A 5,948-nucleotide genomic window follows, 5' to 3' on the forward strand; every position below is an offset into this window, starting at 1 on the left:
AATATGGAAAGAGGAAACACTAAAATACACTCTGCCTGCTGGACTGGAATTAGAGATATGAGTAAAACATATAAATACAGACATAGGAATAAATATAAATCTATACATATATGTGTGTGTACATACATATATATGTCTTTATATAGATATAGGTGTCTATTTATATGTCTATATATGTGTGAATTTGTATGTGGGGGGTGTGCATGTATAAATCCCTACATATATATTTCCTAGGCTACCTGATAAAGGGACCTAGAAACAATGACCCATCGGTAGTACTGAGCATACCTAGTACCGAATTTTTAGTTTTTAAAGACTATTTCCACTAAAAGAGCAGGGAATTTTGCAGAGAAGTCTAGGATATCCTGTTGCATCATAAAAAAAGGAAGAGCTAAAGTAATGCTAGTGACACATCAAAAGAACACAGGCCAATTTGAAAGGGATCTCACTGGCCAAATTTTGAACAATTTGAATGTTAAAATAAATACTGATGGAAATGGCTTATATCCCATTGAATAAAATAAAAATCTATTCGTTTATTTGGTATAAATAAATAAGAGTACATAAATGGATGGGGATGAAGGGGCAAGTTCTTTCTTGCAGTAGATTTCATAAATATAGAAGGATGTTTAAACTAGTAGGCAGTGCCCACTTTGGCAGCACGTATACTAAAATTGGAACAATAGAGAAGATTAGCATGGCCCCTGCGCAAGGATGACATGCAAATTCGTGAAGCATTTCATATTTTTGAAATTAGTAAAATGTGACCAAAGATTGAAATAATATAGTAGAAGTGAGAACCAGGAGGATGAGACAGATTGACCAGTGTTGGATATATGCAACTAACAGATCTACCAACAAATACTAGAACTCAGACTGTGTATAAGTGGACCAAGTAGCCAAGAAGACCATACGTCACAAAATACTGTCTGCAAAATATAGACAATGCTTTGTCATTGAATGTACTTTTAATTTTGATTTTTCTGAATCTATTATAAAATTAGTAGTTTCCAAACCTTGTTTTATCATTCATTTGTATCAGTTAAAAAAAAAAAGGAAATGTAAAAAAAAAACTAGTAGGCAAAAATTTAATGAAAAGCAGTGTATTTGAATAAGTCTCAAAATATCTCCCTCTCAAACTGCTTATTAATTTCAAAGGAAAAAATCGTATAAAACTTGACATATACCACCTTAACCATGTGAAAGAAACAAATTGTGCAACTCTGATATGATACCTTGAGAAGGATACAATGCACTCTTTGGTAGTCCTACTAAAAACACATCACATCAATCTCATGATAAAGAAACACCAGACAAACTCAAAACAGAGAAATATTCTACAAAATAACTCGTCAGTGCTATTTAGAAATATCAAGGTCAGAAGAGATGAGGAAAGAATAATGAAATAATGCATGCAATGAAATGCATGATCTTGTCCTTCATAGGGGGAAACAGGAACTAGCTATAAAGGACTTTATTGGGGGCAGTTGATGAGATTTAATAAGGAATATAGATTAGATTATAGCGCTATTGTATTTCCTTTTATCATTGTATTGCGGTTACATAAGAGAATGTCTTTGCTCCTAGGAAAAATCATACTTTTTCATGAGTAAGTAGCTACATCTCCAATTTGCTCTCAGGCGGTTTGGAACGTGGTATGTTTACATAAATATATGGGTCAGGGACACCTGGGTGGCTCAGTGGTTGAGCATCTGTCTTTGGCTCAAGGCGTGATCCTGGAGTCACAGGATCGAGTCTCACATCGGGCTCCCTGCATGGAGCCTGCTTCTCCCTCTGCCTGTGTCTCTGCCTCTCTCTCTCTCTCTCTCTCTCTCTGTCTCTCATGAATAAATAAGTAAAAATCTTTTTTAAAAAAATATGGGTCAAACATATATGCAGCCAATAATCTGTATTTGTGAATTTACATACTCATTAAATTTATTTGTAACCCTAAAATCAATACAGTGCTTTAGCAATCATTCACAGACAGAGGCAAAGCAGCAAAGAATTTGAATCTCTTGACTTGCATGTTCCCAGCTTGGGCAGAAAACAGACACATTTGGCCTTCTTTCAGCTCTCATCTTATAAATAAGTATCCTTCTTATGGTCTCTTTAGTGATATGTTTTTTGCATTTTTGTATTTTTTTTAGTGATTTTGATATTTAAAATGACCCTCCATTGCAGAGCAGAAGTGCTGTCTAGTGTGTTCCTCAGCTCAGGAAAGCTGTAATGTGCCTTCCAGAAAAATACATGCATTAAATAAGCTTCTTTCAGGCATGAGTGAATGTGCTGTTGGTCAGAGGTTCAATATTAATGAATCAACATTGTCAATTGTATTGATTATCTTGCTAATAAATCAAATGTTTTAAATAATATTTATTATTTATATATGAAATAAGGTGGCTTTAAACAGAAACACACATAAAACAAAGTCATATAATAATCATTTGATTTAAAAAAAAAAAAAAAAAAAAGCTTGTGACCCAGGACTCACAGGAACCTAATCCTATATTTCCCCTAGGAGTGATAGTTCCAGATTCACTCACTCAGTGTTCATAGTGGCGTTAGAGGACATGACTAATACAAATAACGGCAATTCACTATACATAAATGATAGCTAGATTAAATATAGATACATAATTGGCTATATATCTACACATAGACATAGAACAAATAGAACAAAAAGTCAGAGTTGTTGCTGAATCTGAGGTAAAGGTATATGGCAAGCCCTCTTATATTCATGCAACTTTTCTGCCAGTGCAAAATGTTATCAAAATAAAAATTTGCCAAAATGTATAACAGATGCATTATTACAAGATACTCTTCCCTACAAGACACACCAATTGGTTTCTCTCTGCCTAGAAATCTGAAATCATATGGGAATACAGTCTTCTGTGTGATATTTCTGGACAATTAGAGTGAAAAAGAAAGAGACAGAGAGACTGATTTAATAAAAACCAGGCATTAGTAAAATTCTGTTGTTCATGCAGAAAAGATGAAGTAACCAAAATACACAAAAGAGAAGCAATGTTTTTTTTTGTTTTTTTTTTTTTTAGGTGGCTATTGGGGCTCATGGAATGTGCAGTCTGAACAAGACATAGTAAGTAGCAGCATTGGAAATGGCAGTGGCCTCCTAGAGACTGTGGTTCTGTTGAGGGCCTACAAAAAAAAAAGGGGTGGTGGTTGGGAGACAAAGTCACAGGGAAAAAAAGGTCCAGGTCCTCAGAAAATGATGACAGGCAGTTGGAGGTTCTCTTTAAAGTACACATAAAATTCACTTTTCCCTATTGAAGTAAACTGGCTTAGATTAGAGAAGTTCTATTCTGCCAAAAGGAGCTCTCTTCACTCATTCCTCCTTTCATTCCTGGGTGGTGACCATTAAAGCACTGATCACAAATAGTCTGCGGATTTTACTTTTAATTAAAATATGTCCCTTATATTATGGAGCCATTAGCTCCTGACATTAGATTGTACCACTCATTTCTAATATTAATGGATCTGGGCTCTCAGCACTTTGAGTCATAATTTTAACATTAAGACTCATCTTTTTCAAAATTAAATACCTATCCTTAAAAAACTTTGTTAACAAACATATATAGTTTCTATAATGCCGAACATCTGATTTAAAAAAAAAAAACAACTAATACTGCTGTTGTTTTCATCGTTTTTATTCATTGTTTTCACTTTAACTGATTATTTTAATAGATATAGCTCAGATAATTTCACACATATTGATTTTCCCAACCAAGCCTTGGAGAAAAAAAATCATAAAGAAAAATAATAAAAAATTAATAAAGTCATTCAACTTAACTATTTAAATGAAAAGATAACGATTTTCTTGAGACCATTGTATTAATATTGCAATTGAATGAAAGGCACAGGACTTAGGACTCTATCCTGCTCAACAAGTGTTTATCAACACTTACTATGTACTGAAAGGCCCCGGTCTTCAAGGAGCTCACACAACATACACACATATACACACAATCAATCACACTGATCACAATTGTGATCAATTATATCCTAGCTAGCAGAGGTTGTAAAGAATACTGGGGAAAAGATTATTTAATGATCACCTATAATACACTAGCCTACGACACTTCATCTTTATAAAAACCTCATGATGTCCTATTTTACAGATATGCTTTGAGGTTCAAAAACTGAAATCACCTGCTCATGGTAAACAGAACTGAAATTCAAACCTCTCCCTACTTCTAATAGCTGTTTATATCTCTGTTTTATTATTTTTTAAAAAAATATGCCATTGAAGTACAGATAAAGGAGTAATTCATTCTAGCTTGATGACTTAAAGAAGGTTTTCAAAAAGAAGTGGCATGAATTCTGTCCTTAAAAAATATTATAATGATCAGGCTCCTGGAAAGCTAAACCACTAGGGGATATTAGATCTGCATTCCTGAGGAAGAATCAACCTGCCAGTGTGGATCTGGTGGACTGTGGATAATTTGAAGTTGATTTGGAGGCTTCTAGCTCTAGAGATGTCATTCATTAAAGTAGGAACCACAAAATGAGAGCAAGTTTGTAGCAAGATAACTCACTGAAGTGAGTAACTCACAACCAATTATTATATTGACACATTGTCCTTACCTGACTTTAAGGGTAAGAAAGATAATAATTGGGCACAAGAGGGAAATAAGAAAATTATGCTTTTATAAACTGAAATATGTGTAAGCCCTTGGGATTATCTGAAAGCTCTATAAGGAAATGCTTTATACGTATAAGTGGAAAAAATTATTTTTCAACAACAAAATTTTTTTTAGCCAAATTTGCCTAGTTTTTGTTTGTTCATTTTTTTCCTACTGCATGCTGGGAAAACTGTCAGCAATTAATTAATGTCTTTTGAAGTTGCAGTCTTTTTGAACTGCAAGAAAATATAATGCAAAACATTTTGAGCCAAATAACACATTAATGTGACCCTAGATTTCAAACCCATGATTATTTAAGATGCCTGAAGTTATCCCACTGGAGTGTTTAAATTCTTCTAGATGCTCCCAAAACAATTCCTTCTGACCCCATGTTAATTGTCAATCTTCAGAGTCTGGCTTTTGCCAAGGAGAGCTAGGGGTCACAGGGAAACAGAGACTCCCAATACGGATTAACACACTAGAGTCTGTTAAACTGGGATCCAATTTCCCAGGTGTCTTCCCACTTCCTGTTGCTCTGACAACCTCCCATTTGATTAGGGTGGAACCAAGGGGGAGAAAGTTAAAAACAACAACAACATGAAACTTACTAAGGCAAAAATAGTATAAGATTACCATTCTAAGTCAGTCTGATATTTTATTCATAGTGTCATTTTTTAACCTAGAGAAGGAACAAGTGGTGTTTGGGAGTGGGGGAGATGCTACTGCCTTCCCCCTAAAGAGTAATCTTATGTGATTAGGGAAGAAACCTAACTATCTCTATTCTGCCTTCCTGAAGCCTCTATAGCCTTTTGAAGTAATAAATTCTGTGGCTTTTCTGTCCACAATGTAAAGCAGTACTTTCTTGTCATTCTCTGAAATTTACTCTTCTGGGTTTCAAGAGATGCCTCTTAGATTTAATATTCCAGGAACTATGAAAGCCTGCATTCACCTGACACTTGGACTTCAGTTATATCATCATATGAACTTTCAACCTACATCTATTCAGGTTTGACTCTTAATTATTTTGCTTTCAGTAATGACTCTACCACTTACCAGGTATGTGACCTTGGGCTAGCTGCAATGATCTGTCTGCGTCCCAGTTCCTTCATCTTTAAATATATCTTAATAGTATCTATCTTGGGATTGTTACAAAAATTAAATTATTCAATGGTGAGAGAGACTTTAGATTAATGCCTTATTTCTATGATAAGTTTTCAATAATTCTGAACTATTATTTTCATCGTGGACAAAGGCAATGTCTAGATTTTATTGTCTGAAGTTAATGATGCCTAACTCTAGGGTGAA

At 34.4% G+C, this 5,948-nt stretch overlaps 1 non-coding gene across 1 annotated transcript; it reads left to right on the forward strand.

Annotated features, from left to right (window-relative positions):
• The first annotated feature begins 644 nt into the window (after positions 1-644).
• Positions 645-749, forward strand: LOC121482184. The gene has a single exon (XR_005985540.1). It is a non-coding gene; the product is annotated as a U6 spliceosomal RNA (small nuclear RNA).
• The last annotated feature ends 5,199 nt before the right edge of the window (positions 750-5,948 follow it).

Source organism: Vulpes lagopus, chromosome 24 (genome assembly GCF_018345385.1).
Source record: "Vulpes lagopus strain Blue_001 chromosome 24, ASM1834538v1, whole genome shotgun sequence".
Lineage (NCBI taxonomy): Eukaryota > Metazoa > Chordata > Mammalia > Carnivora > Canidae > Vulpes > Vulpes lagopus.